This window comes from Hermetia illucens, chromosome 1 (assembly GCF_905115235.1).
Source record: "Hermetia illucens chromosome 1, iHerIll2.2.curated.20191125, whole genome shotgun sequence".
Classification (NCBI taxonomy): domain Eukaryota; kingdom Metazoa; phylum Arthropoda; class Insecta; order Diptera; family Stratiomyidae; genus Hermetia; species Hermetia illucens.
Window position 1 is genome coordinate 28,779,497 of NC_051849.1, and position 11,093 is coordinate 28,790,589.

The following is an 11,093-nucleotide window of genomic DNA, read 5'->3' on the forward strand; positions in this document are numbered from 1 at the left end:
CGTCTAGCGTACCGTCTCGGAGCCAGCCAAAATGCTGATAGTGGGAAGTACTCCGATGGGTCTCCATACTGCCGAGCGGAGGCTTATAGGCACACTTCAGAAAAGTCTTGCTTGAATCGAAAGGTTGAAGGACCGCGCATCTCCTAAAAGACTTGCGGCCGTGGTTCAATTGAAAACACGGTGAGATTGACTATTACCTAATCCAGCTGCTTACCGGACATAGGTGTTTTCAATCTTACCTGCGCACAATCGTGAAATCACGGTGACTTGACTGCAATAAGGATGTGGTGGATTACGCCTGCCACACCGTTTTGTTTTGCAGAATTTGGGAGCGCTATTGCCATCACCTTTCGATGGAAGACAGTCTTGCGCCTGCGGACACTATAATTGAGGTCATGCTGCAGAGTAAGGATACATGGGGCAAAGTGGCACGTTACACTCAAGACATTCTTAAGACGAGAAACGGGATGGATAGGAGAGATGCCAGGGTGACTGAGGTTCCCTGAATCCATGGCTTTTGTATATATACTGAATAGGCCTAGCCTGTGGTAATGTACCAAACGGGTCTGGATCAGAGTCCTAAAACATCCGTTTCAGTAGCATATCAGTAGCGCGGATTTCGCCAGTAACGAACCTCTGGTATGAACTCGCTTAAGAGGGTAGGGGCGAGATTACCAGCCAGGCTGAGGCGTATCTCCGAAATACTGAGGCCCAAATGGTTACAACCGAAAAAGGAGAAGTTGCGATATCAAGCAGAGGAGCCAAGATCAACATTTGTGTACTGAGAAGCCAACAACCAACAAAGACCATTGATCGAAAAGCAGAGACAGTCCAAAGCACGTTTGAAATCAATATATCAGTCGTCAGGAGGGAGGCAAGCCTCAATAGCGCAGGTGATAAGTTATACCAACTCAACTCAAATTGGTGAAGAAAGGCATAGACAACTGTATTTGAATTAACGTTCTAATGCATAATTCTCTACATCAGTGTCAACACGCTTACTGGGCAGGACGGTCAACCGAAACTGATCTGTATCAGCTGGCGAATGTTTGACGGGATGCCATTGAAACAAAAGAAATACCACCGTGTGCGTGTTTTGATATCGAAGAAGTATTCGGTAACATATCGCACACAGAAATACAAGACGTTCGCTTCGCACAATATGGTCTGGATATTCTGGGCTCCATGTCATATTGGGTTGAAACGCAATGAAGCAGAGGACGAACTGGCCAATGAGAGAGAACCCTTCTGTGAAATCGGAAAGGGGTTCATGGCTATGACATTAAAAAATGAAGTAGAACGGGTGAGGGAACTTCACTAAGCGAGCCTATCACGAATGGAGCAATCCAGGGTGCTTATTGGGAGATACGAACCCAAGCGCAAAAAGGACTCTTTAAACTTTACCAAGAAGAACCTTCAAATCATAGTGGGAAGTCTCACTGGTCACTGCCGACTAAACTATGACCTAAGGAGGCGGAGGATAAACAATGCATTAAGATACTCATATTTTAATATTAGTAGTGCTATAATGCAGTCGTTCTACGATCTAATACAAGCAGGTAAGATCCCAAAGAGCTGTAACTATTCACTAGCACTGTAACTGTGAATTAACGCATTTGTTTTCAAGTCGCGTTTAAAACTTTTCACTTTTTATCATCGGTGACGGATCGCTTCGATAACTCAAATGTCTCAGTAACGGAAAACAATAGAATTTAAATCACAATTTCATGCAATCTTTACAAATGTCCTACACCGAATGCTATCAATCCAGAGCGAATTCCGTGATGCGATGAAATAATTTTCTAATTCATTGGACATTAATGACCACTTGGGGTAGCTACGTGATCTGTATTAAAAACTTGCAATGATGGCACTAATTTGAGAAAATTGAACAAAAAGTGATCCAAGCACTTTATAGCTCCATAACCTCAAGGGTTCTTTAATTGGATATTCAATGCATTGAGGACTATGCGAATAGGAGGATTGTGAAAACATTGTTTTCTGCAGAAGCTAATTTGAAAAAGTCCTCATAAATTTGAGTTTTTATTGAAGTGTATTAGAACCACTTCATTATATTAAAGGTATAGTGAATAACCTATTCATGAATGTACGCACAACGCCTCCTTGAACGAAATATTTGTCGATTCGATTGTGTGCAACACTCTTGATTGTCTTCACGGTGGCCCTCCATTTACTATAAATGTCTTCGGTAATAACTTTTCATAAAATGTGGCAATAACTATGTACGTTGCATTTAGCTAAGAGAAAATGTCAAGCAGAAAAAGGTTGACTGCAAATAGATAAAGATACTCCAGTTTAGTTTTGAAAGTAAAATGGCGTCTGACGGTTTTTAAATGTATTCTGCAACAATTGCAACTAGTCTAGAACAGTTTGACCTACTATCACTTTGCTAATGGTAGCAATGCTTCCAACAAATTTTTCAGTATTATGCTCTTTAGGATGATCTGCAAGGGTTCCAGTCAGTTCCCAAAAAAATATATGATTATTAATTTTATTTGAATAGATATGGCAATGAAGGGTATTTTGAGACCTGTATAGGAGCAGGAGTGTGATTTTTCTTTAAATTTTTCGGTTGGAAAGTTTCTGAGAATAGATTCATGATTCGTGCCTGCAATTTTTTGCCCCGAACTCCTCTCCTTTTGTCACTGATTTGACCTAATCCTAATATAAACTATATATTGAGGCCTTTCCTTTGATTACAAAAAAATCGGACAATATCGTTCTTTTTTATTTTTTTCAAACATGCATATTTCGGCGACTATTTGTTTCCTTCTTTAGTCTTAGTCGCTAAAATATGGATATTTAGAATAAATAAAAAACATTCTAAACGAAATGGTTTGCATTTCTTATTTGCAGTTACAGAACTTAACTAAAACGCACTAAGCTTGTCAAATTGCTTTTGATACCTCACATGTCTATATTCGGAAAAAGCTTTGCGCCCCTTTTCGCTTGTATACCAACCCCTTTTAAACTCAACAAGGACGATGTCACTGCATGCATGAGGTGAACAGTTCCAAACTTCTTATCAAAATTTGGGCCAGTTGGTGCAACGATTTTTTAGAATAACGCTTGGCTCCGGATCCTCGATTGCAGTGTCTTGACAGTAGATTATTTGGTAACTGTTCTAACACTATAATAACCCCCTCGAACACCGCCTTGTCGTATTGGGGGAGTCTGTAGTAGTTTACTACTACACTAAGGGTGTCCAAAACATGAATATGTAAACGAAGGATTTAAACTCTCTAAGTGGTAAGAAGTCACAGACTTTGAGCCCATCTGCGGCCATGAGCAATCATATCACGGCCGAAGCGCGGATTTTGGAGGCCCCGAATAGATAAATATATGGAAGGCAAGCTTTCCGCCTCAGTGGAAAGATTGCATTTATTGCCTACGGCGAAGGAAGAAAGGAAAGCACGGTAAATCTCAACTTGATAGAAACTGGAATTCCGAATACGACCGGCCAGTTACTATAGTCAAAATCTTCCCGCAAACGAATCCTGCTTGTTAGAACCCTCTCCTTCACCCTTACCGCAAAAAGCGGAATAAAGGGAAGCTGGTGACGTGGACGCTACTGGTTTAACGCCGGTATTGGAAATGGATCTAAGCGGCTCGGACACCGTGAACCTGGAAAGGGCCCAAGCCGGCGGCAGAAGAGGGCACTACGAAGGAAGATGAAGCATCTGGGAATGAGGAAATGGACGTGGCTATACCACTAGGTGCAGTAACGTCCAGACAAATCGGACACAAAGAAGCGGAATCTCCAACGGAAGGTGGGGATAAACTGGTAACCCCGGTGACACCAGACTCTTCTGTTAGCGGCAATGTGCACAAGAAGCGTAAGACCAACACATCTATTGTGGCCAACGCTTTATTGTGCTCCGCGCCAGGGCTTACATCCACGCGTCCCCGGGGAATTAGCTGGTCCCTCCCATAGGAATACGGACACAAACGTGGGAAGGAAGAGGACGTATGTGCAAGCTGCAGCCTCTGTTCTGATTGATGCCTTGGGAGTTTCCTCTAAGGATGGCAAAATTTCAGAGGGACAATTTACCATCCTCCGGAAATGTCTCTGGAAAAAAATGCTGGAACCTGGAACGAAGCCACGATTTAACAATCAAAGTTTTCGCGATGGGCTTCTCCATTTGGAGTGCACTGAAGAGGCTGCTTTAAAATGGCTCCAGCAGGCAATCCCGGCTTTGAGTTCTGGCCGTCAGCACAAGTTCATTATTGTGAACATTGAATTACGCAGGACAGAACATATCGGATATTGGTTACCGGGCCCTCGAAGGAAGGCAGAGGACATCATTCGCATGCTGCGTGAACAAAACCCGAGCTCCTTGCTCCTTGCTTTGGATACTGGAGGGAAAAGTTCATGAATGCCAGGAAGGATAAATCTACCAACGTGGACGGTTTAAACTTGGTATTCGAACTGGATCAAAAGAATCTGAATGTGCTCAGGGGAAATCACTATATGGTGCTCAACTTTTTCCTAGATAGATTTAAATTCAGTCATATTAGGAAACTGTAGAGCATCATCTTCATTTTGAGAGCGAAGAACAATGATTGTCTTCGACTCACACAATATAAAGCAAATTACAGCATCTTCGGTGCGCTCTCCCACAATGGAGCTGCGCGGAGGGTAGTGCATACAGTGACGGAACCTCCGTATGGGAGTTCACACTGGTGATGGGACTACAGAGTGAATCCTACCTGCTAATAACTTCTCCTACTCCTTTCAAGGAACAGGCGGAAAAACGGGAAGCCGGAGACGTGAACAGAACCGACTTGATGCCAGTTCGGGTGAAACCGGACACCGCAAACCAGTGAAGCTACTGGTAAAATGGAAAACAGATGAATGTTCTGCGGGATGAGATGAGACTTTTCATTGATGAGGACATGGAAACTGTGACTTTTCTCAGAGGAATTAAGCACGAGGGGATCGAGTCTCTGGCGGGAAAGTGTGGGGGAAACTCTGTCACACGCGAACCGCGGCACACGCTTCTAACTGTTTTCCATAATACATTAGACTAAGTTTATGTCGAAAAGCAAAAAGATTGGTCAAATTAACCCGCAGCATGCCAAAACCTCCCCCTATTTATTGGCAGCGAGGCTGACAAAGCTGCAGGACTGCCGCTACATTTTCTGGTGAATATAATAATATACAATAGAATCTGTGGCACTGGATCAGTAAAGGGGGCTAGGATTTTCTACGATGAAAGATCCATGAGCCCGAGAGCTTGTGTCCCGATGTCAAGACGGTTAGAGGCAACCATGCTGAAACAGTTCTGTTCCAAGGACTTAGTTCGGGTCATCATATAACATCATATTAATTACAAGAGGAAAAACATCATTGCCGCCTCTGCTTATGTTTCTTTGTATCCTTCACCGACCCAAAAGCTAAGGGATCTGGTAGCGTATGCAGAATCAAGTGGTATCGAACTCTTAATAGGTTGTGATGCGAATGCGCAACATAATTGTTGGGACAGTAGCAAATGCAATCCAAGACGAGAAAAGCTATTTGATTTCATCACTTCAGCTAGTCTCATGACTGGAAACGTAGGGTGCGCCGATATTTTGAACTCAATCTGACTATTGCCGGTGAACAGCCTTCAATACAAAGACGGAACCCTAGCAAAACAGATTGGACAAAATTCAATGAACTTCTTGGAAATAAAGTACAGCTCCCTAAGCGACTAAGAACTCCTTTGGCGCTGGAAGATGAATTGGAAACTCTGAACTGCACACTTTTAGAGCGCCCTAAAAAGGCTTGTCCTATTTTCCGAGGCCAAAGCGGTAAAGCGTTTTCCTGGTGAAACCAGGAACCGGGAAAACTCAGTAAATCTACCAGGCGACTTCTGAACCGTGCTTGCAAAAGCATAAAGAACGAAGATTGGTCAAACTTCCGGAACTCACAGCGTGAATATAAGAGGCTTGTGAGGTGTTCGAAACGAGACTCCTTTAGAGCGTGCTGTGAGGAATAGGAAGGCGAAAGAGAGACTTCAAGGCTATGCAGAGTCCTTAAAGGGATGAGTCGGCCTAGTTGGACTCTCCTAGAGGCCAAGTTGGACTCTACTTTCACGAGCTCCAGACCGGAATCAGTACAGACTCTCCTGGAAGTACACCACCCGGGAGAACGGGTGAAAAAAGTGGTACGGGGAGAGTTGACGATTCTTGCAACCCCTTCAGATGAACTGGAACACTGCGAAAGCGGTTGTTACCTATGAGAAGGTGAGTGCTGCTATATTGTCTCTTGAACATTTCAAAGCACCTGAGCACCTGGCATGGATGGCATCTATCCAGGACTCCTAAAAGAGAATATGGAGTACTTACAGCAACCTCTAAGAAATATTTTTCGAGGATGTCTTGCTCTGGGCTAGGTGTCTTCCTCTTGGCAAAATGTTAAGGTAGTCTTCATACCAAAACCTGGGAAAGATGGCTATTCTATAATAATCCAAAGAACTTCAGACAGATCAGCTTGACTTCATTCTTGCTGAAATGTTGGAGTAGACTGGTTGAGCGTCACATTCGTGGGAACGCACTTAGGTTGCACCAACTTAACTAACATGCTTACCAGCGTGGAAAGTCCTGTGAGTCTGCTCTTCCTTCTTTGGTTGCAAAGATAAAGGATGCAACTTTGAAGGGTGACTACGCGATGGGAGTGTTCGTGGAGGGTTAAGGTGCAAAGAACTGTGTGTCTGGGTATCACGAGTGCCATGAGTATATGAATATATTTATTCAAAGCATTGTAATGAGATCAGCTCACAGACTAATTCAATTAGATCTATGGGATGTAGGGGGCACAAAGCATTGGAAGAGTTACTGGGAGTACTGAATCCAGTTCTTACAATGCCTTCCGATTCTCATGTCTGTTCGGTGGAAGATATGAAGTTGACCTGAAGTATAGAGAGAACTGGGAAGTCCCAGAGGAATCCGTGGTGCGATATACGAGAGCCGATCGCTCAAAAACAGAGCAGGATTCTGGAGCCGGAGTCTACCTCCCGAATAAAAATGAGAAGTGGAGTTTTCCTTTGAGACAATACGCAACGGTTTTTCAAGTCGAAATTTATGCGATCCTAAGGGCGGCAAACTGGGTGATGGACGAACGGTTGAAGGGCAGGCGCATAATCTATAGTGATAGCCAAGCTGTGCAGGAATGCAGAAACCGTTTGAACTCTATCTCTAGATTCAATACGGTGGAACTGGTTACTGTGGCGTAGAGGGAAATTAAATCTCGGATGCTTTAGCGGAAGCCGGATGCTGGGACTGGAACCAGTAATTGGAATACCAGTAGCATTGGCTAAGAATGTCTTCAAAAACTGGAAAGAAGCTTTCCACAACCACAGATGGCAGAGCCTAAATGCTGCTAGGCACACCAAACGTTTCCTGCCAAAACCGAACATGCGCACCGCAAAGTTTATCCTGTCGAAAAACAGGAGGGCTTGCAGGAGTATTGTGGGCATTCTGACAGACCATAATTCACTAGCTGGGGATATGTTCAGAATAGAAATTATTCAAGATGATACTATCCCTCCTACAATGAGGAAGTGGAATCTACGGAGCATTTCGTTGTGGATGTCCTGCCTATGGACGCATCAGATCTTTGGTACCGACGTTCTCCAGTTGCGATGGGTAGCATCACATCCACTAACGAAAATCTTGCGATACCTTAACGAATCCGGAATATTCCATTATATAGCGGTGGCTAGTACAATGGGCCTACACGGCCTGAGTGCTCAGAAGCTACAGCTTCTCCCTCACCACACACACGCACACACAGGCAATTATTTTGATTGGATGTTGTTTTAGATTCTTTATTGAATGCAGTGCAATTCCAGAGAATAATCACACTGCTTTTACGGGGTCGATCCGATCTGAAAATTATGAAGTATAGGTTAAACCTTTGACTTTTGCTTTCAAAGTTTTTTACAGTTACTTTCAACCTATAAGTACCTATAACCTATAAAATGTAATACATCATGGACTAAATTTGTAATACTTTTTGTAGCAAGCTTACCTTTCCACGCAGCAATTCAAGTTGGCAATCGCATGCCTAAAAGCTGGTAGTGAAGCAGTTTATCATTAACTACAAATTTATGATTTAGTACGACCATTTCAAAACCATTAGTGGCCTAATTGTGCTTGACATTCGTTGTTCATAGTCATATCCATCTGCAACATATCGTTAGCATTTCCCCGCCTGAATCGATTCTATTATGTATTGGAATTCATAGACCCCATGAAAGCTGAATTCTGAATACGCCAATAGAAATATTTATGATTTATCACCATCGCCGCGTTCTTTTAATAATCCCATTAAATAACTTTGTTTCGCCAGCAAAAGACATTACATCTATTTCGACATTCAATTGCATTGTTCGCCTGCGTTTGTGGCAGATGCCTCTGCAGCTTCACGGGTCCATTGCATTAATCTTCTGGTTCCAAATAGCAAATTGAATACACTCTCGCTGCTCTTGGGAGCCCGCTGCAGGGAGGCCGACAGAACTCATAACCCAGTGACATTTCAATAACACACAACAATCGCATAACTTTGATAACTCTTAAGAAAGCCGATGAATACGGAGATGACTGCGCTTGCCAACTATGTTGTCGTAAGGTATCGATTTAATCGGTAAAAAACAGACGCACCTGTCTTCAGAGAGGTTGCTGCTAGGTGGCATGGCATTGCTGAGCGGCTCCTCTTACTTTCATTCGATCCCGGCCGTCTAAGGACAGAATGACGCCGAGTTGTTGTGATGTTGCTGGGAAGACTCATATCCATTGCGGCAATCTTATGATATTCATAGAAGTGCATTGTTCTGGGGACGAGTTGTTACTTAACTGATCCAGTGAAATGCTCAGGGAATATTGGATTCGTTTCTATGTTATGACTTTCTGTGAATTTTCCTTGCCATCATTCGGTTTATTGCTGGGAAGGCACTACCACGAATGAATTTGTTTTTTTTTGCTATTTATTGATTTTTAATTTTCAGTTTTATGGAAAACAATAGGGAAAAGAATGCTTTCTTTCAGGCGCATCTTAATATCCAGCTTTCATTATTTTGGTCCATGCATATGAGTTCTGTCATGATATCAAGAATTAATACTACCCACAAAACTGGCCAATATTACTGTGTGCTAGTATTTCCACCTAAGCCATCACATATTTTGTTGTTTCAGTATTCTCCATTTGCACTTATTGACAACGCTTCTTGCTACTTTGTCATCTCGTAGTCAGGTTTACGAAAATGTATCATTCTTGATCGATCAGCATTTTCAATTGTAGTTCTTCCAACGCATAGAAACTCTAGATTCTGCACTCACTAACCTACATGCTGCTGTTATTCAGCATCATCCTTTCCATAGGATAACGAGATGCTTCATCTAATTAAGATCACTCCTCATAGGATCACTTTACAATTTGAGCCACGGGGGAACGTAAAATAGTGTAGTAGCAATGACAGCTGGAATAACATTTATTAAAAGAAGGAGAACCTACACACCTAAGTACTATTCGGTATCGTTCGTTGCTATTGCTATTATAGGGATCAGCTAGATACACAGTTTCGATGCAGCAAGTGAAATTATTTTTTTTTCTATGTCCGACAGTAATCGCTAGTATTTGTATACCATAGTCAGTTGACTGGTGAATGAATTGATCGTTTGAAAAGAAAGCCATCAGAGTCGACAATTGGTGGTTTACTTCAATTACTTTTCTAACAGTCTCTTTAAAAGATATTTAATGGTAAAATGAGTGCTTGTGCATACAATTTTTTTGAATTCCAACGGTGGATTGTATGCCATTAACTTTTGAACGAGGCGGCAATTCAGCACGTGGTCGTAGTACCAGAACTTGGTTGGTAGATACTTAGGCAAGGAGGTTACGGTGAGACCCACGTGACAACGGTAGCGTAAGGAATCTCGGTATAATTACGGTGAACGAAGGGATATGGAGGGAACTGGAGTGTCCATTTCAAACTCCAGACGGGCGGGTCGACACATTTACATGGCAATCATATCCTTGCCAGCTGTTTAGGAAAACAATTTGCTGGAAGCAAGTAAAGTCAAGATCGGATAGCTTGTCTAGATCGGACAGGTCTAACTGATGTAAGCAGTGTGGCGAAAAAGACTACCTGGCATGGAATTTCGAGAAAAACCGTGAAAGTTTGTTGCGCAAAGATGCAGTTTTTGATGATAAGGGCTACACCGCGGGAAGCGGAAAATGCCCGCTGTCCAATAGGGAATAAAAAATAAAGAGTAAATGTAAATTTTTTGAGCCAGTCAGTTAAAGAACTTGATGTGAACGTGGCAGTTATTAGCGAACCATATAAGAGAAAAGTTATCGCGGAATGGGCCACCGTAGAAAGTGGAAAATCCGTAATTTGGACAATAGGAAGATATCCATTCAAAGAAATAACTGCAACACGTGATATTAGAGTAAAATTAACGGTGTTCATGTCTATAGTTGCTCCGCTCCGCTAAGCGCGACTAGTGTGAAATATGAGCAAATGCTATAGGATCTTATGTTAGACACAATTGAATGATCCCTTATTGTCGTCGCAGGAGACTACAACGCATGGCCTCCCGAATGGGGAAGCACATTTTCTAATAACAGGGAGCCAGTATTGCTTCAAACATTATATTTGCTCATAATAGAAGTATCTCTACTTTCTCTAAAGCGAGGATAGGCTCAGCGGTTGATCATCATCAACGACGCAACAACCGGTATTCGGTCTTGCCCTGCCTTAATAAGGAACTCCACACAAGCTGTCTCGCGTCCTGACCTACGCCATTGCTCTATCTGTTCCTTTTCTACCATAGATATTGCCCTTGTAGACTTTCCGGGTCGGATCATCCTCATCCATACGAATTAAGTGGCCCGCCCACCGTAACCTATTGAGCTGGATTTTATCCACAACCGGACGGTCATGGTATCGCTCACAGATTTCGTCGTTATATGGGCTACAGAATCGTCCATCCTCATGTAGGGGCCAAACATTTTTCGGAGGATACTTTTCTCGAACGCGGCCAAGAGTTCGCAATTGTTCTTGCTAAGAACCCAAGTCTCCGAGGAA